The 27,587-nt window shown below is 37.3% G+C and overlaps 1 long non-coding RNA gene across 5 annotated transcripts in view; it reads right to left on the bottom strand.

Annotated features, from left to right (window-relative positions):
- LOC108961767 (uncharacterized) overlaps positions 1-10,865 on the bottom strand; it is a 61,769-nt gene extending 50,904 nt beyond the window's left edge. For 4 of the 5 annotated variants that reach the window (XR_001990129.3, XR_007778146.1, XR_007778147.1 and 1 more), the window contains exon 1: positions 10,447-10,865. This is a non-coding gene — a long non-coding RNA (uncharacterized LOC108961767). The remainder of the gene's footprint in view (positions 1-10,446) is intronic. The other variant, XR_007778148.1, reaches the window with a different exon arrangement.
- Between the last annotated feature and the right edge of the window lie 16,722 nt (positions 10,866-27,587).

Here is a 27,587-nt window from a genome sequence, read left to right as displayed (position 1 = left end):
CATGCTATTTTTTTCAGCAGATTTCATTTTCTATCTGACAATTGTAACAAATCAGTTTAGAGTTTACAGACAATAAGATTGATTCTCCTCTGAAAGTCATGATTTTGATTTTCCAAAATAATAGAAAATGAATTTAAATTTTTAGTAATGTAGTTTTTATTTACTTAAATTAGAATCTTGATTAATTATAGTTTCATTCATTTTTATACTTGTAAACCATTGTAATGTCAGTTGTTTGCAAGTATTGCAAAACCTTCATCTTAGGTTGTAGTCCTGAAAAAAAAATTGAAAATAGCCCCCTAAAGCAAGATAAGTGAAACCACTTTTCCAGACAAAGGATTCTGATGTTCTGGGAGTGAAGGACCCAAATGGCTGCTTGCACTGATACCTACACTTTTGAGAAGACTCAAAAGTGATAATTATGACAAGATAGTAGGTGAAAACTGTGAGAATTTACTTCTTTCTGTTTATTTCAAGTCTAAATCTTCAGTACTGTTTTCTTTACAGAAACAATGTCTGTTTTCAGTCTGCAGAAATAGTTGAATACTCAGCTGTGCAAAAAATACAATTATGACAAGTACACTTGACCTTCAGTGAAATTAAGGAGAGTACCACCTGCACTAAATATGTCTTGTAAACAGTGTTAGGAGCAAAGGGATACAGTCTGGCTAGAAATCAAATCCAGTTGCATGGCTTGCTGTAGTAGTAACTTTTCAGATCTTTTAAGTTTTGACTTCTAAGTGTACCCTACTCTTAAACAAGGAGTGCTGATGAGTTGTTAGCAGCTGCACTGCGAACAGGAGCACTCTTTGTGCTGAGATAAAGCTGCCCAGCCCTAGAAATAGTCTGTCATTCAATAAACAATTTTTTTTCCCCCCATTATTCTCTAGTAGTTGCAGTGTTACAAATTAAATTGACAAACATAAGAACACGGTTTCAGGACACACTTCCAGAATATTTTGATCCCTTGACCTGTGCCTACTCCTGAAATAAACTTCTATATTAAGATCCATATTTTGTTTTAATGAAAAATCTCCCCCAAAATCAGACCCTGTAAAACTGTCTAGGTAATAAAGATGGCCTAAGCTAATTTTTATTTAGCGATGTCATAGGAAAACACCAAAAAAAAATTTTAGAGAGGTACAGTGTGCTGTAAGCAGTATAGCTGCTTAGTGTATCTGGAAGGTAATACAGTAAAGTAAGTGTTTTAGTCCAGATGCAAATACATCTCTGTCATAGCAATTCCCTAAATATAAACCCTCATCTGAACTCTTTTTTATCTAAGTCTCACCTTGAAGTAATGCTGTGCATAGAAGATGTGTTATGCTGGGTTATTCTGGCAAGACTAGGAGGATTTTCCATAAAGCCTACCTGCTGCTATTCAATTTTTAAACCAGTGCCTTTCCTCCTTTCTTTTCCCTCAATGTAATGGACATTTGTCAGCACAGCTCAGTGAGGAAGGAATGCGTGGAAGTCATTCAGCTACTTAAAAGTTTTAAATTCCCAAATCATAATTTTTAATTTTTGGGGGACATAGTTAGCAAGTGTGGATCACAAAGTGCAGGAACCATGACTGGACAGTCTTGGATTTGCAGTAAGCTTTATGCCACTGGAGAAGGGTGAATTTTAGTACCTGGTATTACACAGTGAAAATCACCTTCAATGCTAGGTGAGACCCAAAGGAGCCAGAAATCCGGCAGCATTGGGTACGTGGGGAAAATTGGTTCCTTGCCCACAGTGGCAAGAAATGGCCACAGTACCCTTTCCAGAAACAACACAACATCTCTAGTGGTCTTGAAGATGATGGTATCCAGGTTATACTTTCTCCTCAAAAAAGTTAAATTGTAGACCTCAAAAAATCTTAGCAGCCATCTACTAAACATAAAGCATAGAGAAATAATTATGTGTGTAGTTTTATATTATCTTCATTACTGAAAACTGTTGAATTTATAGATTTAAAGCACTCTTTATTTTTGTAAATCAAAACTGAAATTCTGCATACCTTATGTAGTTTAGCTATTTTTATTATTAGTTTCTACAACTGTTGTTTTTCTTTAAAATTTATATCACTCCAAACCTAATTAATAACTCTACAAGAAATCAATTTTTTTTCATGAGGAAAATGAGCTGTATTGCCTTGACTATTTTGTAGCAATGGGTTTTGTTTTTGTCTTCCATTTCCATAGCAAAGAGAATTAATTTAAGAGAGATCAATAGCATTGCCAGCATATGTTGCACACTCCTGGTATAATTCACAGTGCTGGCGAGCATGAGATGAGTTTATATTTAATTTTTTATCTTGTTGTATGGAATTATGTAAATCAAATACCCTTACAAAGAAGCTTTTGTTTTTATTAATTTATTAATATTAATAAGAGGAAATGTGTAAAACAAATCATTGTGTGTACTTAGTATAAAAAAATGTGCTAACTCTTGATATTGGGGGGGGGGGGTAATGGATGTGTAAAGTGCTCTGTGCACTTTGCAGTGTGTGAAACCTGCAAAAACTTCCAGTAATGTTAAAGCACTTGCAAAAATGTTGCACCTGGAGCAGGGAGGAGTGAAGAGGGCAAAGGTCAGCATCAGGCATTAAGACACTGACTAAACAGACTTTACACTCGGTGAAAAGTCCAGACAACCCCTGCAGTGTCATCTTACAACTCTGGTTTTCTTCTTTTCAGGACATAGTAATCCATAAATACACTCAAGTCACCAGCAGCTTAGCTCTTCCCCCGCTTCTCCCCCTTTTTAACTCTCCTTTCATTTATAATTCTTACATAAAGATCTGAATTTTTAACCCTTTCCAAGCCTTTTAATCAACCTTGGGAACTATGTTTCTTCACTGTTTCATTTGCTAGAATTATCTTTTAAAATCCTTTTCTTTGCAAATTTTTCTCTTAGAAAAATGGTTTCAAATAAGCTGAAAAAAATAATGCTTGAAAATAGTGGTACAAATTCAGTGCATGGATAAGACATTCTGGGAAATTATCAGATTTTTACTTCTAAAAAAAGGCTGTTATTAAACTCTAAACTACTTAAAAGCAGTCTTTGTTTTTGAAGCTTATTAACCAGACACTCTATGTAAAATATCTCATGGGATGTGGTGTAAATTTTTTTTCTGCAACTACTTCTGAGCTTATTTGTTTGGATAGATGAAACTAGTTTCAGCTGGCATGCTGCAACAGAAGAATCATCTTGTTTGCCATTGTTGTTTTCTTCAATCAAACAAACAGAGAAAAACCTCATCAATTTCTCTCAACTGGAAAAATGCAGAGGTAAAACAAAGAGGTGTTTGTACTTTTATTGTACAATTAAATCTTTCAGTTTTGCATCTATTACACTTAGCAGATGAAAGCATGAGACCAAACTGATTTTAATCATTTTATCTGATCCCATTATCCACATCCCATGGCTTAAGAGATTGGATAGACTCCTAATATAGTCTGGAGCCTCAATAGTAAAATTGGGCTGGTGAAATACAGCCCATCAGTTTCATGTAACCGTGCACATTTTGCTCACTTCCTCTCCTTGTTCTGAGCACTGCACGAGGCTGTACTTCCATGCAGGATATTTTCCTCTCACCCGCTTTTCACTTCCCTACCCTTTCTGTAAACCTGCTGACATGTTGAGCAGCTCTGTCACATTGCCTTTGTCATTAATTTTTGCATCTTGAGTGAGCAGCACTGATGCAAGATAGCTGAAAGTCTGAGTGTTCTTTTTGTGAATATTGATTAGTAACAACATTAATAAGAAAATGTTTCAGGTTTTTTTGTTTTGCACAGAGATCCCTCATATTTCCCTGGGGGGAGAAAGCAAAGTTTCCAGTTCCATGTGTGTGACATAGTCATTACCCAGTCACAAAATGGTGGCCTCCAAAGGTCTCCTGTCAAGTCTCTTGGCCAGTGCAGGTTCACTGATTTCTGTTCCTGCGCAGTGATTTTTAGCATCGCTGCTGAAGGGTTTCTAACTTGGTCTGTTTGGTGGTGGGAATCAAAGCACCATCAATAGAAACAGAAAGGTGAACATGGGAGCACAGTTTAATGGGGGCAGAACCCAGCAGAGGTATTTACTTTTCAGGGCAGTGTGCTCTGTAGAAATTCAAGACCTGTTTCAGCACGATGCTTTGAACACAGGCTGATCTTGGTTTCCCTGGGTGGCCTTCAGGCTTTAGAAGTAAGAACATGCTCGATGCCATTCCAGGATCAGCTCCTTGGTGCAGAACACCAAGGCAGGACATGTCTAGGCCCCAGGATTGAACTCTGGTCACGCAGTGCAGCATTTAACCTGCTCTGTCTCACTGGTACCTTGGGACAGACTGTTAAATAAGCCATTACTGGAGCTTATTAGTGGTAGGCCTTGCAGCTAGAGCATCTTTACAGATGGAGCAGTATCTTCCATTTATCCTATATTCTGATATTTTGTTGCAAGTTAGTAAAAAATAAGAAATTAATGTTCAAGCACATGAGGAACTTTTAGAAAATTAAGCTAGAACTGAATGACATTGATGTCTTGAGAAAGAGGCTTTGTATCTTGTCTTTTTGTATCTTTCTTGTTGTAGAAATACCACACCAAAACCGATCTCATTTAATAACGAAAACAAAAGATCATTGTTCAGTCTAGTATATTTTGTTGTTTTCAAGCATCTGAGGTCTCTCCTGAATCCTTTTCTGTGGTATCTCATTGCTGACCTCGTAATTATAATCACACATTCAAAACTTAAATTCTGATAATGTGACATAGATGAGAAGCCAGGCAGTTAAATGACCTGCCCAAGGCTATGAAACATCTTGCTGGAGAGCTGAAATCAGACCTTTTACCATGTCTGCCTGGCCAGACCCAAGGTCTGTGCTTTGTTTTATGTTCTCAGGCATGTTTCTTCATGCAAATGTCATTTGGACTGCATGCTTGACAAATAGCAAAGGCCATGCTGCCCACTGAATTTTCTCCTGGATTGTTTTTCACCTTATGCTTAAAAATGATATAGGTTTTAATGAATCTGTTCTTTTCTTCAGATTATCTTAGTGAAGCCATTTTCATAACTCTTTTTCAGAACTTATATTCTACAGGTGTTGGGTGTTGTTTATTGATTTAAGCTTATAGTGACAATATGAAACTACCAACCATTCAAGCATGATGTTAAACTAAACTGTGAGTAGAGTGAATTTGTACAAAATAGTACGGCCATAAGTCTCTTGCTACTTTGTTTAACTGACCCAAGTTGCTCTGTATTGCTCTCAATTAGTCTTTTTCCCCACCCCCTTTTCTTCCAAAAGAATCCTTTTGCCCACTTACCTTATCCATGGGCTACGTAAACACACAGGTAGGACTTTGTGCATCCTTCGCATACTGTACTTGTTAAATCTCAAATATTGTTATATTGCTTCCCACACATCTCACTAAATGCAAATAACATTGTAGGTAAGGCAGCAATGATGTCCTCTGTGTGTATTTCTGTAGGTGATGCTTGTGTGTGATACACACAGTTTTTACAGTCTGTAGCTCACAAGTACAGACACAATTGAGGCTGATCACAACCAACGCAATGTGGGTGGGATGCGTGTGCGTAAAGTCTCTGTAGGTAAATTTGAAGCATTTGAAGATTGCAGATGTTTTAGGGGTCAGTATTTTGGAGGTGGAAAAATACATTTTTCAGACTCTTCTAAAATGTACTTTTCAAAAATTTATTTAAGTACCATATCCTTCAAATCTTTTTCCTTGATTAGAAGAGGTAAAGCAGTTCATGCTTTAATTCAGCCACACCTTTCAGTCTTTCTGGTCATTCTTTCCTTGAGTTTGTTTTGGGAGGTTTGTTTCCAGTTTTTTGGGGTTTTGTTTTGTTTTGTTTTAATATTTGGCCATTAAACGATGTCATGTACTTGCTTGTCTGGTGTCAGAGATCCATCTTCCTAGTTACATGCATTTCTAAAAGAGGAACTCACTATGATTTTTTGCCTGAATACTAATAGCTTTGCCGCTGTACAAATAATACAAGTGAAATATACTTAATTATTGTAGCTCATACTAGAAAAGACAGGACAAAGGAGAGATTGATGCAGTGTGCCTTACAATGGTCCTACTGATTTCTCCACTGGCCTTTCCTCTGCACATGGTCAATTAGAATTGAAAATCCTGTGCTGATTTCATTCGCTGGAATTTTTAAGCAGGTCAGGAAGAAAGATGTTATTGAAAGGAAAAGTCTCATCTAAATAAGAAAAGAACACGTGGCCATCTGGTCTAACTGTACTATGCTGAAAGTAGTTTTGACTTTGCTCTAGTTTGAGCTTTGCAACAGTTTGCTAAAATATCAAACGGAAATATGTATGCATTAAAACAGTCTGTGCTTTTTATCTACAGAAATGCAATGTGCAGTTCTCTTCCTATCTGTAATGCATGAGTTCCTTTGACCCTGTTACCTTGAAACTGTCTATGTTTCTGGTAGGTTCTCAAGTTACTTCAGCTCTGTAGACGAATAAGTGCAACACCAATCGTTTGAAAGTTTTAGACCTAATTCTCAGCATTTTATTCCTAGGACTAGAAGTCACACCTCTGCTTGAACTAGGAAAGGCTCAAACAGGCCACTGCAGCAGGAAGCATGGGGGGAAGAGGGGAGAGGAGAGTTTAGAAAAGGAAATCAGAATTTGAAGTTTGTGTGAGTAGCACCGTGGAATCTGCACAACCAAATGTAGGCCACAGGCTAAGAGACCAGCTGTAATACAGATCAAATTTTTAAGGAATGGAGTCGTAAATATGCATGAGCTTCCATGATTGCATTATTTCAGCATGAACTCTTAAAAAGTTTAAAGAAGTCAGTAAAAAAAACAGAGTTCAGCAATTTTCACACAAGGTAAATAAATTCTTCTTGTAAAAAACTAAAACACACAGCTCCAAATTTCAGGTATGTGGATAACAACAGCAGAAGAGGATACTGCCATTTTTAAAGCAACACTGGTCAGGTATCTCCTCCCTACTCTAGGCAGAGCTTTTGTACCCAGCACTCACAAAACCCAAGAGACCTTCCTGGGAGAAGGGTAGAGTGTTGAACTAAACATGGAGGCAAGGAGCCTGTATTCATATTCTCCAGCTTAATGCTTATCTCTTATGTGACTAGACATTACTTCTACACTGACAAACATTGCATAAATTGCCAGTTGAAATACCCTTCTAAGACAAGATAGTGTGTAAATCACTTCTGAAGTTTAGAGAAATTGATTGGCATAGGATTTCAGCCTTTAGGAAAGGATAAAAATATGATTGCCCTGTCATTATCTTAAGAAAATGAAAGTGAGCACTTCATAATTTAGCTGCAGGCATTATTTCAAAACTCATTTTTTTAAACAAGTGACAAATTTTGTTTTAAAACATAATATGCCAGGAAAAGTAGAAAGGAAATTATCACCTTATTATTACTGAACATGTGTACATACAAAGAATTCACACATTAATACTCCTCATGTATGACCATTGTGTAGAGTTTGGTTGTATATTTCATATAAGCAGTGTAAATTGTTCCTTTAAAAAAGCATTAAATACCTTATTTACAAAAAAAATGAAATGCAGCAATACAAATCTGACCACAGCTCTTGATTCATTCACTTAATTTTTCTGACATCTCTATTCAGGAATGTGTACTTTGCAGTGGATATTGCTCCCACTACATGCAATCTTTTGTTTGCATGTCTCCGCTGCTATTTGGAAAGGAAGTTTTTTTAAGATTAAATTTATGGGATACTAATGCTGTGTTCCTTTTCTCATAGTGTTTCTAGGCAATTAGAGAAAAAAAAGCTAAAAAATTTCTTATATTTCCGTTAGGATACCTGTTAGAGTGATTAAAATATAGTTTAAGCATTTTCAGGGAGTAAATTAACAACACTGTACATGTGTGCATGTGATTGTGTGTTTTCAAATGTATTTTCTTGTAGGTCTTCATACAAAGTTCACATTGAAAAGCAAATATTCATCATGTTTATCACACCATAATTTGTGCTGCAAGACAATGAAATTCCAAAGAATTCAGAAAATAGGCCAATCTGCACAGCATACATTTAAAAATTAAATAGAATACAGGCTTTGAATCTGCCTTTCCCCTGTATGTCTCTGCTAACCCCACCCATAGCCACACCAAATGGAGAGAAACTATTTTGGGGAGTACTGCATTCTCAAGCCCAACTTTGTGGCACGGTGGCACTGGGCCACTCGGCATTTCTCTGGGCTGTGGCAATAGGAAGGCCAGGGCTTGCAGGGCCAGCTCAGTCCCCTGCCATGCTCCCCTTCTTCGGTTTGAAGACAACCTATTCACAAAGCATTTTGCTACTGCCTCCTTTAAAACTATCATAAAACTGTCTCGGAGCTCTTGCTAATCTCTCTAAACACAAATATTTTGTAAGATTTCAGCTTGATGGGCATTCAGGAGCGGGTATCTGTACAGTAGCTAGTTGTCTTTATGTAATATATCATATGCACGTACAGAATCTTTACGTATATTTGAGAGCTACACAGCAATTATGTAAGTGATGCATGAACTTAACATAAAATACTGCATTGCCTGTAAATCCAGAGTAGAAATCACAGTAAAATGGGAAACACTGGATGTCCCTAGTTACACTGTGCTGGAAAGTGTGCGTGCGTGTGCATATGTTTTGTACAATAATGTGTATATATGTTTACAAAGTTTCTTATTTTGTATTTTTTTTCTGCAAATCACAACAAAGTTGAAACTGAGCCTGGCTGACATAAGGAGGAAAGGCTTGTGTTTGTCTTTAATCTTTTCTGCAGCACGGTTCAGACTTCTGTCTGATCTGCACATAGCAGAGCAAGGGGCTTGCCGTGCATTGCGTGCAGGCTCCTTGATTGTGGAAGGGGAAAAAAAAAAATCTGGCTGGAATCCAGACAGGCGAGCGCAGTGCTCTGTTGATCATTGTGTCTAGCCTTCAGGTGTCTCAGCTCACAGTGGGCGGCGGGTGGGGGAGGGGGAGATAACAGGAGGGCAGACAAAGAATATAACAGTGGATTTACCCAAAAAAAAAAAAAAAAAAAATTCATACGTGGGAGATTCATGTCAAATCCTTTTTTAAAAAATGCTTCTTTTAACGTTCCTTTCTCTGCAGTGGGAGCAAGCAAACATCTGTCCAGGAAGATTTATTTAAGCCATAATTAGTAGCGTCTGGAGTCTTTCAACAATTTCTCCTTATTGCACTTAATTTTATTTTTTTTTTTAAAAAAAGAAGTCTGCTCATCTTTCACTTAGAAACTGTTTTCACTTCATGCATTATTAGAGATCCAGCCCAGCCAGGACCGAGTCAGATTTCTATTGTCTTTGCTTTTTCCCTTCTGATCGTAGTTTTCAGAATCTAACTTTTGGTAGGGAAGGGGGGTGGGAAGGATCGTGCAGGCAGGGGGAAAAGACCTTTTTAAAGGTCTTAAAAGCATGTGGGGGGAAAAAAAAGAACAAAAATACAAATCAGTGCTGTTTATTATACGGTTATTCGTTTGGGTTGAATTTCTTTTCCGAGAAAGAAGAAGAAAAAAAGCGCTGCTTTGTCTGTTGCTTCTGTTTGAGAACTCTCATAAATCTTGCCCAGAAAGCAACTTGGGCTTAAGAAGATCTGGCCAGTAAAGCTCTGGGAAACAATTTCAATGTCTCCTGCTATGGATATTCTCTTCTTTCTGCCCCCTTCGTCCCCGATCCCCCTCCACCCCGACCTCCTGACGTTATACCGTAAAGAGACCCACACCCTTTCCCAACCCATCAGGAATCTGAGTGAATGCAAACTGCAATCTAGAGGTAAAGTTGCTTATCAAAAAGCCTCTCCTCATGCTGAGCGAGTCCAGATATAACACACTAGTTGTTTTCAGTCCAGCCATAACCCTTTGCTAACACTCCTCCCGTTGCCTTGCCTCTCCCCCTCCCCCCGTGGAAGGGGTGGGATGGGAACCTTGCTCGACTTCATTGTTCCAAATGTAAGAGCTATTTGCCCCAAAGTGTCTTCGCTGTCTTTCATAGCTAATTATAATAACTGTCAGATGTCTGCAAAGTCTGGGCTGCCCTTGCTGGCAGAGTTAAAGTTTGCCTTTATGTTTTCCCCTTGGGGACAGATCAGGCCTGATTAGACACAGAGTACAAATAAAAGTGAACAACATACGTGTGTAGGGCTTTTTGTCTTTGTTTTTCTTTATGAACAAAGCAGCACGCTGGCTATGTCAGGAAGCAGTGTGTCATGCAGCGTGCATGCAGGCACTGCCCTGGAGGATAACTCGCTTTTGCTTTTTTTTTTCCCCTCTTTCTTTTATTGAAGCATGCAAGAAATATTTCTGAATTTGAGTAACACTTTACATACTTCTTCATCTTATAAGAAAAGTAATTACTGATTTAGAGCACGTAGCATTTTGACATTTTTAAGAGATTTGCTTTTCTGGGTGAAAATAAAAATAAATAGAGCCTGTACTCACATTTTGTTGTGCTGTGCAGGTCGCTGTCTCCTCCTGCAGCGACAAGGAGGGTTGGAGAATGTCAAAGGTGCAGAATCCCAGATAATTCAGGAGAAATGTACAAATGAGCTTCCTGAAGTCGCCTGGAAGTCAGCTACTTGTGCTCAGACATCCCATTGCTGCTCTGCACGCTATACTATCTGCAGTTCTGAATTGAACTAAATACTGCCCATGTGAAAGACAGGGGAAACACAGTCATGTGGGACACACGAATCCACTCTATTGGCTCTGAAGGCACAACTTCAGCATTCTTGCATTTCCACCATTGGTTAACAGTTCAAGCTGAAAGAGTCTAGGTCCTCCTAGTGAGTCCGTTTTCCCTTTATGTTGGAGAATGACTGTAGGATTTTACAGTGACAGGATTAGTTAAGAAAGGGACTGAAGTCATCCCTTTGACTGAAGCTGGTGGGTGGGGATTGGAAGCTGTGCTTTTCTCAAGTCGACGTTTTTCCTTTTTCTGCCTGCATTCTCAGCGTCAGGAAATGCTTGCAGTTAACTTGGGCAGCAGAGAGAAACTGAAGTGACTTTTTTGGGTTTGGGGTTAGGGACCTGGCTTTTAGAGTAACACAGAGTTACAGACAGCACAATGATTTTCATGGGAATAACTAATCTGGTTTACTAACTGGTTATTTTCCTCTTTTCAGATTTTTTTTAAGCTCAGAAAGGGCTATACCAATATTATTTATCCTGAACTTTTGCATTACATAAGCCAGATAAATGAATCCAGCAGTTTGAAAGCCTAGACTTACAATTTGACAACAGAAGAAAGATTTTACAGAACTATTGGATCTCTGGGGAATATTATGATATGGTCATAATAATATTTTGAAAGAAGCAACAAATTCCAGAAAAACTGTAATTGCTGTTATTTGAGACTAATGAAGATATAAAGATTAAGTAGGAGGGAAGACGATTGACTATTCCCTATTTTGGTATTCTGTCATTTGTCTAATTTAGTTATGCCAGCATGAGCAGTAATTTGAAACGGTACTCAGTCATGTGTGACATACTTCTCCAATTAACCCTTATTAAAAAGACCTTTCCCAAATCCCACATGCATGTTTTCCTAGAACTACAGAAAACAGAGGTATGACAGATTTACAGGGTTTGTGTCCCTCTTCCTCTCTGGGCAGATTTATTTCCTCCCTCATGTTTCCCGTGCTATGCTGAGTTTAGTTCTAAATACACCAAGCATGTGACTCCTGTTGGTGGACTGTTGAACTTGGGGCCCAATTTAGCAGTTGAAGTGCTTAAATATGCTTGGAAATTTCCCAGAATAATTAATCTGGAATAGTAAATTCATTATATGTCTGTGGTGTATGCAAGGCCAAGCCCAGACTGCTCTGCTGGCAATCGTAGTGTGTATGAGATCCTATTTAGCAGCTTATGCTTGGCCCTGGCTGTCAGGGCATCTTTTTGTTTCTTCCAGTCAGGCTTGTTCAGTCCACCTTAAACCAATGCTTCTCCCTCCTCAGAGTTCACCCTCTTAAGCTATTTATAGACTTTTATCATCACCTCACTGACCACCCTTGTCATCACTTAGCTGAACACCATATTCCAGGTGTAGCTGTGTAAGATATGGGAACATTCCTCCATATCCTGTGACCTGGTATGGCTGCAGCAAATCAATATGTGTTTGCTTGATACATGAGCAGGAAAAGTACATCTCTTAAAAATAAACTGACAAACCTGACAAACAGGATTTTAAAGAAGATGAAGACAGTAAATATTCTACTCTGAGTTAAGAAAGCCTTGTAAAGGCCTTCTTTGCTTCCAAGTGCTAAGAAGATGTAGAGTGGGGTTTTTTTCTGCAGACTCATTTATAAATACTGTTTAGTAACAATATATAAAAGGTGTAGTTTGGTGGGGTTTGTTGTTTGGCTTTTTAATCTTTATGAAGAAAGATAGTTGTCTGGTTTGGATAAAATAAGGCTACAGCAGTAGCATCAAAACTTTCTTTCCACCCTTCAAAAATGTTTTCAGCTCTACTAGGCTTTCCACATCTGGACTCCAGAACACTGAGGGAAGAGAACTGAAAACCCTGGGAGACATTTTCTTTTTTTTACTGTGCTGGTGGTCTTCATAATTTGGTTGCTTTTTTTTTATTGTTGTTTAATTCAATTAAAGAGGGAAGAAATACTAATAAAAGAAAAATTACTCTAGAGAGCAGTAAACTCTTTGGTTTTAAGACCAATACATGGTCTTGTCTTAAATACATCTTTTTCATGAATGTCAGTTTCTGATTTTAAAATGCTGAAAAGCTCTTTACAGAGAGGGAATAAACATCTGGGTTCATTTATTATTGTTAAGCTTTTTCCTCAAATAACTCAAGAGTGGATTTCAGGAAAATCTAGGGACTCTGGAGCAGTGATTATTTACCTGCATTTCTTGAGCCATGAATGAAAGACCTAGATGCTACAAACAGACATTTTTGTGACTCACAGTGTTTTGGAGACCAGATAAATACTTTGCATCATTGTTGCCTCTAGAGAGAAAAGTGTATCTTTATATGTAGTTGTGCATCTAAGTGGACATTTTATTTTCCCTGTTATGTCCATTGAAAAGAAAACAAAAAAAAGATTTAGGCTACATCATATTCACTGTCCTTGAATAACAAACTGCTTCTTTCACCACTATTGTAGGTAAAGATGAATTCATATTGTAACAGTCAAAGAATAAGAGCATCTTTAAATTATCACTGTGTGGAAAATAACGTTGCTTTGCTGATTCTGTCATTGTGATGAAGTTTTAACACATGATATAAGATGCTGCATGAACTGGGCTGTCAGAGCCTGGAGATCCTACTGCTCTGTGGTCCTTTGTTACTCCATCCTTGAACACCACAGGTCTCCTTTTCTGGGTTTGGGTTAGGGTTTTGTGGTTTTGCAGCTTTTCCCCCTTGTCTAGCAAAGATTGGTAGGAACACTTAACTCCTGTCTAATAGACATCCTGTTCCTAAGAATTTTTTTGCTTCCCTGGCCAGGAACACTAGGAAAGAAAAAACATGACTGAAGTTAGAAATTATAGTTACTAAAGGAGCATTTTCAATATTTGGAAGCATTAGAGAGCAGATGGTTGGTGTGAGGGTGAGGAAAAGTAGGATGGCCTTGAACATCTTGTACAGGGTGCATTCACAAATAACTTTTAAAAACAGCTATTGATTTTTTTCATGTGGAAATATAAGCTCAATGTCTGCTTGGGAGGAGAAGCAGATTTGCCCCTTGGCTTCTTCTTAGTAAGATATACAACATTTAGAAAGACAAAAATCAAAAATTGAGATAAATTTCTTTCAGAAACAATAAAGGTACTAGTGCAGTTTGCATGTTGATGTGTTGCATGGATACTTCTGAAAATATGTGTTTTAACTGTTCCTTTACACAATCAAATGCAGTCCTATTATCTGTATTATGCAGGTTTCATGTTGCCCAGCATTTTTAAGCCTTTCCAATTTTTTTCCAGTGGAAAGTAATTGAACTTCATAGACTGTGTATTTGCTTACAACTTTGCCAGAGAATTTTTGCTGTTCAATACACCTTTGCTTTTTATAATTCAGCAGTAGGTGGTATTTGCTAAAGTTTCAAGCTTATATTAGTCACTGCTAGTAAAATCCCTTGGGCTTGGTAGTGCATAAGCAAAGAAGAAATCAGACAAAAAAAAAATCTCAGGAGATACTGGAGAAGCCAGAAACAGGCAGAGAAGATAAAAAAGTCATTGAAATTCTTTGAGAGAGCAAGTGGATGAAGCACAACCAAAAGCCATTTCATGGAGAGAAATTACCAGAGCCCAGAAAAATGCACATGCAGTGTGTGCACATATTCTGGAAAGGGTTCTATACCCTAGTTAAGAACAGCCCAAAGCTAACACGAGGAGTTTTTCAAATGTGTCTGGTACAAGAGGCTTGTGAGTAAAGGCTTGTTCTCATCTCCTGCACCAGGAGGGGTTAAAACAGCTGAAATGTTGTCTGAGCAAATAATCTTTGCTGCAAATGACCTAGTTGGGCAGTCTGCAATGTCTGCCATTGCCACATAGAAAAATGAGTTTAACTGTTAATATCATAATGGATTTTGTGAGGCTTTGAGGGGGGTGGGGTGGGGGTGTATCTTTTACTTTTGTTTTTTTTTCTAACTGAGTCTTATTCCTTGGTCTCTATTTCTGTTGAAGAAGTGAATGAAACCACATGAGGTTCTGGGAAGATTTTTCAACAGTCAGAGAGGAAGTTGGTATCCCCTCACTAGTGAAAGTCAGAACGACTTACTCCTTTCCTCTGCAGGTCTTCTGTCTGCTTAGGGACAGCTTTTGGTGGGTAGCTTAGGTAATATGTCTGTAATTTAACCACTGTAAAAAAGTGATCTTGATATCTTGATCTATGCACTGGATTTCATGCATATGTTGAGCTTGTAGTTGTTGAGTATTTATAAACCTGATTTTGGTTACAGGACTCTTAGTGAGGAATTCAGATCTCATTCAGGTGAACTTAATACAATAGGAAAAAATCCAGAATTATGAACTAATTGATCCTAAAATTTTTACTAATTTATTCAAGTGAAAATTAAAATAATGTGTTTAGAATTGTATTTGTAAAAGTAAAATTCTAGATAAAATGAAATGTTATTTAAACAGCAGGTTGGTAACTGCAGTATACCTCAGATCAAATTGAGTGATATGAGTCTTTTAAAGCTTGGCCACAAACAGGCTCACCATAGAATTAAGTTAGCCAGAAAGGCTTGATCAATAAATCTAGAACCATCCATGCTTTTAAACCTAAAATGAAAGTTAGGTAAACTGTTTCTATATCACATCTGTGTATTCCAGAAAGTCTGGTCATTTCTTTTGAATAATGCTTTTTACCTTCCCTGGGTAATTTTGTAATTTAAAAAAATTCTTCCATTTCTTCCCTTTTCTTTAATCATTTGTTCTCTTAAGTCCTTTCAGAATAAAAAATTCATTTTCCTTAAAAGACACTTGTCTGATACTCAGCTGGCTCAGTTTTCATTCTAAAAGAGGAAGGCTTTATAGACACAAACTTGGTGACCATAACAGGAATTTTTCCCTCAAACTACTCTTACAAGGTTATGTAGCTTTTTCTGGCTCCAGATGCAAGTGGTTTCATCCCTAATTAACCCATAGTAATATATCTACATATCTATTTTATAAATTATTTATCAAACTGTCATTTTCTTATAGATGTCTGCAACTGGCACTTCATATTTTAATTTTCTTGTAAAGATTGGTTTCAAAATCTATAATTTATCAAATTATGTGCAATCCAGTATTTGGTGAAGAATGACAGTATTTAGCAGTTCATGTTTCAAATGTAGATGTCTTTTCATTGAAAAAATCCTACATAGTCTAATTTTGAATATTTTTTATTGGAATCTATGATTCCCTGGGATAAATCATCTTTCTCTTCGCAGAGAAAATAAATGAATGTTTAAGCATTTCAAACTATATGAATTCACTAAATTAAATAATGTATTCCCTGTACTGTCCCACCCCTACAGCACTGGCTGCACAGTACTGCAGTAGTCCAGGTGATATTAGAGCATCACCAGGACACAAGCCTATAGCAGTTGCAACATCTTTTCCAGTAAAAATATATTAAAGTAAAATATATATTCCCATTTTTTCAAAGTAATAGAGTGTTTGTGGACCGGTACAATAAACCTTGTAGATTATTTTTATTCTTTGTCAATAATTTTGATGTAATGAGATTTCCCATTTTTAATTCGTAGTTCTTGTCTGGTATCTCAGTCTACAGATTAAGATAGTAGATAATTTTCCCCATTTCTGTTCCAGTTTTGGGTGGTCTTAAACAAGGACAGTCTCAAAAGGATTTGTTTCTTTAAACCATCTGCTTTGCACATTTACTCCTTAATGAAATAATTTATTTTGTTGTTTGTTTAAAGGATGATGGTACTGCATAAAAGCAATAACGTTACCATAGTTCTCCTTACAAGAAGCCAGACCTGTTACTTTAAGGAAGTGCATTTTTCCTCTGGTAGCTTATGAAAATTTAAATTAAAAGGATTTAATAATTTAAGCAGCATAGTTTAGTGACTGAGTGCTGAAGAACAGAGGAGTTGGAGATTGCTAGCAAAACACAAGGCATTTCAGAGAATATAGTTCAGTACTGCCTTCAGGCACTGATCCTTACTAGGTGCATACAGGGTACAGATGCTTTCAGAAATAGATTATTGTATAGTTGAACAGAAGTGCTACTCCAGAAATGACGTTTTATCTTTAATTCTCTATTTGGTATTGATTAATGAATTTCTTATACTCTACAGAGCAAAGAATTCATTTACCAGGAGGGTTTTGATCTCAGTTAATGAACAAGGTGTAGAAAGAGGGGATGAAAGTGGTGGGGCAGAGCAAACTGCACTTGTTCAAATATTTCCAGTTGCAAAAGTATGTTTGCATATGTGTCTGATTCTTGTAGGAGAATAAAATCTACCCTGAGCCCTCCTGCATATCACCATGATGATGGCTCTATTTAAAAAAAGGGACTAGTCTGTCCCTTGCTCTGTATCGTTTATTCCTTCCCATTGTTTAATTAGGGACCTCATTTATGGTATTATCACAGTCTAAAGTGGAAGTTTCTTGCTTGAGGGACCTTGACTGAGATTCTGACTTTAGTGAAATCAAGGAGAAGAGTGGGTTTCAGTGTCTTAAGTGCACCAGGACTTCACCCGGACTTTATTCAGGACACCTCTGGACAATGGGAACAAATAAGAATGAAGTGCTTGAGTATTAAGCCAATTATCTCTTCTAATTGGAACATGTATAGGAAACTCTTAAACTGAATAAAGGGTGAAATCTGCTGAATAAATTATTCCCAGTAAATAGTGCACCCAGCTCTAGTCCTGACAGAGATAAAGCTGCAGTGGCATCAAAGTGTCTGCTCTTAGAGGGTGTTGCTCTGACACAGATGTCAAATGACAAATCAACATGAGGTGAACACATGAGTCTTATTCCCTGCCTTGCTCAGCTGGTGAGATTACAAAGGGGGTGGTCAAATAAGCTCCAACAATGCTCTTATAACCTCCTTTAACTGTAAAAGATAAATAAAACTGGCCAGGAGGTAACTTCTGTAATTCCCTAGATCTGCTTTGCAGATATTACAAAGTGCAGATTGCAAAGAGCTTGGGACCTTTTTCCATGCCATGGAGGGAGGCAAGGAAATCAGTGAGAGCTTGTGGCCAGCCCCTCCAAGACTGAAAAGAGACCTGAAAATTAAAACCACTTCTTTTTGTCTGGGGAAGTAGGTGTTGCTAACAAGAAGTTAATCTCTGGTTCATTTCCCCAGTATTGAATTTACCTCCATATCTTTTGCTGGGCTGCGGTGAGATATCTTAGAGACTAAGTAACAGTGATGGAAATACTGAAGATATTAATAAAAAGTGATTGAAACCCTGTGCTGGGGATAGTATTCTGCCTGTCCATAGTCTTGAAAAATGCCATGAAAATCACAATATTGTTTGGGCTTCTCTTATGCTGCTGAGTGGCATAGGTACTCAGCCCGTTTCCCTTAAAATTTTGTTCTTAATGAGGAAAAATCAAAGGTATTGTAGAAAGAGTGGCTTGAGTGTTTCCTGAGGACAGGCATGTAGGGAAGGGCCTCATTCATAATATTCATAATTCTTGTAGGACCCTGGTAGAACTGTTTGAGCGTGTGCTGCAGGAACAGGGCAGTCTACGTGCAGAACCTGCCGTGGCAGCTGGGGCACATGGAGTCAGGCTTCAGCTCTGCAGCCTCAGAGAGGAAATCAGAGAATTCAGATCCAATGCCTCTCTATCCATCAAGATGTCATTCATGCATATTAAATGGCATAACACTGATAAAGTCTAATTTTAGCTGAAATAGTCTTTGCAACACCAGATTTTACTTCGGGTAATAAACCAGAATGCTATTAAAAAAAAAAAATAGATTCTTTCACTCATTTCTTCAAAAGAACAGGGAAAAAAAAAGCCAAAATCAAAGCCCCATTACTTTTGCTTGTCTTTTCTCCCTCCTTCTCAGAGAAAGCACTACCTCTCTAGTCTCTCTAGATGTAACATCTCAAGCCATAACTTAAAATCAGTGTAATTTTGTATCAGATTTTTGGTATTTTTAATACTTTTTTAGAAACTCTCCAATGAATCTGAAATGCAGCTTGCAGTCCTTTAAAACAGTAAAAATCTTTTTTTTTTTTTTTGCAGTGATGAATTTTCCCAGAGTAAAGATGATAGTTAATATATCTTGGTTAAATTTCTGTAACTTTAATTCCAGTAAATTTCTAAAATTTCTACCAACTAGTATCTTTCATGAAAGTAGAATTATTCTAAAGATTAATTTTACCAGTGTTAAAAACTGTACATCATAGGCAAACAATCCATGTAGAAATATGTGCTTGTTCCTTTGAGAGAGGTGAATAGATAAACTGTCCAAGGTACAGGGAAATAGAGCATGGATAATGCGGGTTTGAGATATTCTGTTGCTTAAGTGATGCATTAAATCAATATTCTGCAAAGCTTTTTCTTGTTAAGTTATTTACTTGGCTGCTGTCACAATTCACCATTTAGGTCATCATCTTTTTAAAAAATATATTTTCCTGTGGCCTAATTTAACTTCATCTAAATACTCCAATTCCTCAGTAATGAAACTGTTTCAAATGCTGAAACTAGAACTGTTTAAATGCCAATATTTACACTCACATTCCTTACTTGGTTAATATGTTAAGGAAAGAATAGAATTTCAAGTGAATTACTGGTTTATCTGCGTGGAAGTCTATTACTACAAATTAATATCCGAACGAATAAAAAGTGGTCTTAATAATTTAATAAAAAGGGAAAATGCTTTAATCAAGTTCTGAAAAGAGACTCATGAAAAGAAAGACAAGTGTTCTTTCTTCAGCTATTCTTCCTTTAACATAATATATGCATAAATGAAGTGTCAGAAGTTGCTTCATTTCAACTGTCAAAACCATTCAAAAATGATTCTGGAGATAAGCAGTGCCTTGTTGTAACAGGAGCTGAAGGTATGCACTCAGCTAGGGCACCTCAGGGAAACCCTCAGCCCTCACAGGGCTGAGGAAGAGGGCACAACTTCAGAACCCTGCAGGGATCTTGTTTGTCAAAAAAAAAAAAAATAGGCACATCCTGGGTTGTGAATCACCTCTCTTGTGCTGAGGTTCTGCTGAGCTCCAGATAACAAATTCATTTTAGACCAAGCAACCCATCCAGTAATTTTCCCCCCTTTATCCAGATTCAAAAGGATAAGATCACTCACTTCCCTTTGTAAACTGTGCTAATGGTTTACTGTACACATCTGTACAGTGCTGTCTGTGAGATACTGTTTATATAAAGGGAACAAGTGACAGGGTCTACACAGGCATGGTTAAGTCTGCACTTCAGTTTAGATGTTTTGTACTTTTTAAAGGAATTTTTGATGAAATTATAATTAAAATTATACTGTGGTTGTGTTTTTTTTTTTCTTTCTAAGCAGTTTAATTTAATTTTAAATTAGTCTAAGAAACAGTGTTACCAAAGAGAATTTACTCATCCTTGTTACGGTATTTTAAAAATATTGGTTGTTCAAATGGTGATGAAAACTGTCAAGTAAATGCAGGGCATTTATTTGTGTTCAGGAAAGTCCAAAGATCGTGATAGGTTTTTAAGGAAATTATAAGTCCTGAAGCTTGTAGAAGAGAGTTTGGGAATGTCTGCATTCCTTACCTCTCACAAGAGATGATTCAGCTTCATCTGGAGAGATTAGAAAAAAAAGAGCAGATTCATTAGTTATGAGAGGAAATGCCTTTTCATACAGTGTGTCATAAAATGGTGGAACCCACTGTCAGGATTACTAAGGTTAGACCTGTCTTAATTACTGCATGCATATCAAATGGTTTGATGCCCTTGCATTTTTTTCTTCATAGTCTCTGCCAACCCCACTAAGTTTTGTTTGTTTCTGTTTCTACAATGCCTTTTCTCATGCACCTTTTCCAGTTTGTGGGAACTAAATGCAGAAAAACCATCTACTGACTTGCTGCTGCTCTTCAAATTGCAGAATCTTTTTAGGAGCATACACAGATCAGGCAGCATAGTTGTATTTCAGTGAGAGAAGTTAAAATTTCCTGGAGTTAATGCAGCTACTTTTCAAATAGATAAGGCAATGAAGAACTACTTATAAAAATATGTGTATATGTATATATATATAAACAGTGAATAAATAAAAGTGGCAAGATCATCTTCAATTGTTTTCCCCATCAATAAGGATTATTTTAATACCTTTTATAATCTTTTAGCTTATTAGCATGAAGTATGACTATCAGAAGCAGTGGAACTCCATGTCCTGCCTAGATAAATGCCCTGAACTGCATGAAGCAAGAGTGTGTGTAATAAAGGACTTGTAGACTAGAAAAATGCATGTAAACTGAATCTCATGTCAAACCTCCTTTTAGTGTGTTCTTTATTGGCCTAAGAGAGCCAAAGCATGCTATCACTGGCATGGAACAAAATTACAGAATACCTGAACTGATGAGAACAAGAAATTCCAATGAACAAAAAATTCACCAAATCCAAAAATGTAAAGTACTGACCTCCTTTGACCTCAACGAGTTGTTAATTAGCAGAGGATTAACACCCTTTTCATGTGGTGGCAATCACTAGAAAATAATGTGCATGCATCAAAGAACTTCGGGGTCTTCTAACAAAAGATTAAACTCAAAAATTCTGTGGATTATGAAAGTGGAATCTGAAAGAGTCGCTACACTGTCCAGTTTGCAATTTTGAACATATTGATACCTGAGAAAGTAAAATATTTTGGGAAGAAGAAGACTTAAAATAGATTTTTATACAGAAAAATTATTTCTATTGCATTCATTTCTCAATGTTTTTGTCCTTAAAGATTTAAAGCAAGACTTGTTAGGGAAAAATCTTGACATATTTTAAAATATTGTCAGTTTATTAGGAGGCAGACAAAAAGGAATTTTATTTTTTTTAATAATTTTTCAAAAGGGCTTTAGAAGGTTTAATTCCTATTAAAAATTACTATGGACATCAAGTAATTCAGTATCTACATAAGGCCACGACCTAGGATGAGTACTGTAGAACAAGTGAACAAAACCAGAACTTTTTCTAAAAGAGAAAGCTTCTCTAAAAGTTGGTTACTTCTTAATCCTGAAAATACGGCTAATATTGTGAAAATATGGCTAATTTGCTACACCTGCAGCAAAATAGAGCTGACTTTCTTTCATGATGCACCATACTTTATAATTTACTTCTGTAACAGAATTTCACTTTTGTTCTGAGTGGAGCCCCTGAGGCCTCAAGGGTATTGGGGTGTTGCACTGTGCCAGTTTGCAGGTCACCAACAGGGTGCAGAGGGAGGGCTGTGACCCTGCTGGGGTGCTCTGCACCACAGCCTGTGCAGCAGTGAAGTGCACACCTCAATCAAGTGGAGAGTGTGAAGAAGCTGAAACCCTGCAAATTTAGCCAAGAATTGTTTGGCTCTCACTCCTCTTAGAATTGCCAGCATCGGAAACTTTTGCAAGTCAGCTGTCCATTGGGGAAATTTAGGCACAGCCCTGCCCCCATGCAAGCTTGTGATTTACAGCAGGAAGCAGTGGGCTGGATAAGCACCTTCCTCTTGTCATAAAGACCCTCTCTAATTTCAATATCCAGACAAATATCTGGGGCACTAAACAAATGAAACTCTTGGTTTATCTAATCACTTTCAGGTAGAGAGTTCTGCAGATTAGTTTTGTTGTGAAAGTGTATCTCTTGCTTTGTCACCTGAAGAGAGGACTTTTGTAACTTCTTTTAGCAAAATGAGTATTTTGGCTTTTATAGGATGATAAATGCGTGTTAGACAACTTTTGTTGGTTGTGTTTACTTCACCCAGATCTGGTTTCATCTTATTCAAGTCCCTTTTCTTTTGTTCTTTCCACATTAAGAACTTGGCATATTTAAGGCTTCACAATGGACAGGTTATGGAGTGAATTAGATCACGAGAAGCAGCAATGATGATTCCACCTGCTATTTTTAGTGGTGTGTTCACAGTTGCACTCATTACAAGTGATGCCTGGAGAGACTTCCTAGAAGGGAGGCAAGACAGAGTTAAAGAACAAAGGCAGGTTTTTATTGAAAGGCCTTCATAGAGTACACCTTGGGCAGTGCAGGATCTCAGAGACTACACCCAAGATGGATGACAGTCACAGGTTTTTTAGAAAGACACAAGTTTGGTCTACTTGCATATCAGAGGTTAATTGTCCAATTACAGCTTCAGGTAATGCAAACACATTCCCCCAGTTTGCTCCCCCCAATTCACTTTCTTTTTTTGAGTTCACATTTTTTGGGGCCTGAGAAGTAAGGTGTCCTTGAGTTTCAGGCCTAAAGAGAAAAATTGTTTTATCTGAATAAAATGGGAGAACAAGAGCTGACAGGCCATGGAGTTTTAGAGTTATACCCTAAAGTAGCAGTGATCTGAAAAATATAAAAGCTAAAACTTAAGGCATCACAAGGAACTCATGCTTTGACTTGTACTTAAGGTCAGTCTCACACGGCTGACAACTGAGAAAAACACCTTTCAGATAGATTGAGTGAATTGGACCTGGAAGTTTCTGAAAGGTCATAAACAGGAAGCTGTGCAACTTTTAAACTCATTTCTTAACAGAGACACAATTGAAACACAAGGGCCTTCTCTCTATTGTGAATTTGATCTCCTAATATTTGTGGTAGATTCTGTATCTCCAAGAGGATTTTTCATTCCTAATTATACTCTGATGCTGACCAGGACATGTTCCCTTTGTATGTTTGGTTTGTGTCACTCACCTGTTGAATTAGTGAATGAACTGGAGCCTCCTGTGAGTGCATAGGTCTGACAAAATGGACTATATTGACCAGTAAATTCCCTGATTTTTGAAACTGATACAGCTTCAAAGTTTCTATGTTAATAGTTAAAAATAAAATTAAAAGATCCAAACTTCTTTAGAGGAAATTAGCATAATGGTCTCTAATCATATATAACTGTATATGATGCAAGCTATTGGAAGCCTAGATAATGAATGTATAAATAGGCACTAATTTAACTCTTCTTATTTCAAGTAAGTAGGAAGTTAATTCAGAAAGGGATCATATATCTCAACCAAAAGTGTGCGATTCTCTATTTTGCTTACTTCAGGATTCTGATTAAATACTGCCTGTCAGTTATGTCTCTAATTAGATAAATGTTTCAACTGTAATTCTTGGAGGGCCAGACTTAAATTGTGCTTCCAGAAAAGTTCACATAAGCAACTTTGACATTTGCTTTCTGCAAGTGTTCATGCCAGCAGAGTTGATTATTTGAATACAGTTCGAAAGCAAGCAAATTCAAATATCTATTCATGAAAGGTGTTCCTCTCTCACATTTAGGAGCCAAGAGTACAGAGCTATATTGTCTTGGACTTTAAGCTGCACAGCTGGAGCTGTTTCCAGCAAAAACTCTATTGGTTTATACAGCATTAAAATTCCCTCTTTTTTAATCTAAGACAATGGTTCTGTAAATACCTGGAATCATTCAATCCCTGCCTCACTGAAAGGCAGCACTGCCCTTTCCAGTAGAAATATGTAACTACAGAAGGGAGAGGTGGGACTTTTCCTTTCCTTTTGCTGGTATCATTTTAGAGTGGTGTAAATCAACCATGAACTTCACCTTTGAGTGTGACAGAAAAGGAAAAAACATAACCAGGTATATTCTATTTAATATGATTTCCTACCACTTGAAATCTTAGATTGAAGATTGAAATTAGATGCAATATTTCTTCAGAGTTCTCATACTTTCAAGACTTCTCACTCTTCAAACATCACATGCAGCATGACAAAACCTAAACTTTTGCTGACAATAGCTAAAACTCAACTAAAACTCTCTAAAAATACTCTAAACTGATGGATGAATTTTTAAGATCCACATTCTTGGAACTAAGCCTGTATTTCAGTACTTACTGTTTGTGTACAATCCCTTCTGTTAGCATACACAAACGCAGTTTGCTGCAGTAACTAAAATCCACGGGCAGCAAGGCATGCACCAGTTAGAATTACTTACAATAAAGATGGTGGCCACAAATATACCCACAGGTCCCGCTGGCTTCCCTTTTTCCTTGAGCGCTGGATCAGATATGTCGGATACACTGTGTGCTGAGGGGAGGTGAAATGCTTTCCATGTCCAATAAGAATACAGAATAAAAGTGTTTATATGTGCATGGTTAATGAGTCTGTGAAATCCTGAGCCTCTCTTCTGAAACAGCCCTGCAGAATTCAGTATTGAAGTGAATGTGAAATGCGGGCTCAGTTCAGTTATGAGACTGTGAATCATTCCAAGGTTTCTTTCTTGAAGGCACAGGCTTTCAAAATTTTGCACTCTCTTTCCCTGTAGAGGAGTGGGAGGGGAGTGAAGGAGCCCATTTCCTTGTTTTTCAGAAGTTGAGTCATGGAAAGCTCAATGGATCAACAGAAATAAAAGTGTGGGGAAGATGTTGATGCATAATAATTCCACTCTTCTACTGCTCCTGCTAATTCCAGACTTACCTGCTGCTTATCACATATTGGGAACTATTCTCGTTATTATTTTCCTTAATGCTGTTCATGTTCAAAGTTAGATTAGCACTGTGCATCCCATTTATCACAAACTCTGTATGGAAAAGCCATATGGTGATCAGGGCTGGGAATTATGCCCCAAGTTTCACACTAAATGCACTTATATGGTCTTATGGCTACTTACACTTGGTGCCCATCTGTTAGGATGGCAGGGGGCCCACTGCTAAGTTGGCCAGACAATTGCCCTTGAGGATAGTTGCCAGATAATGTTTGAGCTTCTGTGGGCAACACAGCAATGGAAAAACCACCAGCTCTGCTAAACTGCCTCCTTATACCAACAATGGCATCTCACACAGTTATAGTTTCTACTTCACGCAGAAAATCTATGAAGTAAAAATGTGGAAATGATGATTTCTGTCCCTTGCAGATATACAGCTTAAGATGCAATGAGCAAATGTAAAAATCATCCAGGAGAACTATTTCAAGTCAGACTGCAGTAAACTACAATTACATATGTACAGTATGCAGGAGATTTCCCATCAAATAAGAAACTACACAACAGACTGATGCAACACATCTGTGGCAAAACTAAAGATGGGAGTTCTAAAAATACTTCAGGGATTTAGCACTCAACATCAGAGAGAAGATCCTATGACTCAAGTTGGTATTCGCCATGTAGGAGGTGAATTGCTATTTCAAACAACCAAACATATTTTGCTTCATACTAAAGCTAAGGAATGAAAGTATTATTTTGGGGGGAAAAAATCCTTAATTCTTTGCAATTTAAAACAAATTTAGATTCTGAAGACAGTTCATGAAAGTAAAGGTAGGACGAGTAAGGAATAACAATATGAATTGTAGCAAATGCATTTTGCAGAGTATAAAAGTAGAGGTTAAGGTAAGAAAAGAGAAAGTAGGAATTAGCATCAAGAAGGTATCAGAAGCAGGGAGAAGTGAAAAAAGTAGGTAGGTTTGTTTATACCAATTTTAAAAAGTACACAGTGCACAAAGTCTTTAGTTTGGACTTGGAATTGACTACACTGAAGATAAAAGCAGTCATGACTTCAGGAAGGAGAGGGAAAACATAAGCAGGAAAAAGCATTCAGTCTAAGAAAGAAAAATAAGCTTTCATCTGTGGGGGAGCTGGGAAAAAAAACCCCAAGAAATTAAAAGCAGGTGGTAGAAATTGAAGTTCAGCTCTTCCATTGACTGAGGGGGATTAGGCCTTAGAAGCTCTGAAGCCTTGGTTCCTGCACAGTGTTACTGAGAAAAAAAAAAATCTGCTTCTCTCAAGTTCATTCTGGTTCTGGACAGTTCTCTTGTCTCTAGAAGGTCTACTCTGTCAGAATGTTCTCTTTGCCTATACAGATAGTGAGGTCTTCAGTAACAGTGCCTTCTGTACCTGTAACTTTTCTGGGGTCTTTAAATTCTCATTGGAAAAATCAAATTAAGCAGATTTTGTGTTATTGGAAAATAGTAAGAGCTTGACATTAGGACTTTTCACATGAGTTTAAGAGTTTTAATAGAGATTTTATTGGAAAAGATTTGTGTATAAATGGACAAAACTTATTGAGATCACAATTTGGTGGTCAGAATAATTGCTTATGATGAAGAAAGTTGCATGCCAGTTCTTGAACCTGCTTCATTTCAGGAAATATTGATTTCCTTCATGCCAGACAAGTGCCCTGGTCTCTGAATTTTCTGGAGGAAATGGTCACCTTTTCCTTATCTTGTTTTCACCTTGTTTGGGACAGCTGGAACACAACGGTTTTTTTTAAAAAACCATAACTTCCAATGTCGCAGGTTAAAGAGGGCACGCTCTGTGAAGAGGAAATGGCTGTCACAGACTCTAGGCCCCACAAGGGTCCAGCAGTTGAAACTGGTTGTCCAGTTGTCCATTGTCAAATCTCTCTTTGGAGTTTTGAGAGGAAGCTTTAATTTCTGCTAAGAAGGTGTTACTACCCAGGTCACCTGTTCAGTCTGAAAGGGACACCATCCTCTGCTGAAACGAGCTGGCCAAGGAAGTGCTTGAAAGAGAATTCCTCTTAGTGAATCATCTCACTTTTCTTCCATTTCTAATGTTTATGTAATAAATGTGTATTTTCTAAAGTAATCATGGCAGATACAGTCGTGTGTTCCAGGAGATTAAGTTAAACATGCTATATGAAAATGGAACCGCTGAAGTAAAACAATAGTTTTTCTTAGAATCCCATTTTTGTAAGACACCTTCACTCTGTAAATAAGTTTGGTTTCTTTGTGTTGGCTTTATGGCATTTTGTAGCAATCATAAGATTAAGAGGTTAAATCTGTAATCTTTAATGTGTATTTTGGCTGTGTAACATTCATAGATTCACATTGGAGGTTTTCAGATATGAACAGAAATGTGAATTTAATTTTGAGCTTGGCCCCAACATCTAAGATTAACCCATGATAACCCAGTTACATAGTTCATTCTGGACCTGAACTCTAGCAAAAACTTCTGTCTTTTAAGTTTCCCTGAAATAAGTGAAACACAGCACCTATTAGTAACCAGATGTAATTGAAGCAAAATA

This window comes from Serinus canaria, chromosome 8 (assembly GCF_022539315.1).
Source record: "Serinus canaria isolate serCan28SL12 chromosome 8, serCan2020, whole genome shotgun sequence".
NCBI classification, from domain to species: domain Eukaryota; kingdom Metazoa; phylum Chordata; class Aves; order Passeriformes; family Fringillidae; genus Serinus; species Serinus canaria.
The sequence above is the reverse complement of the archived record's forward strand: the minus strand, read 5'-3'. Positions and strand labels throughout refer to the sequence as shown.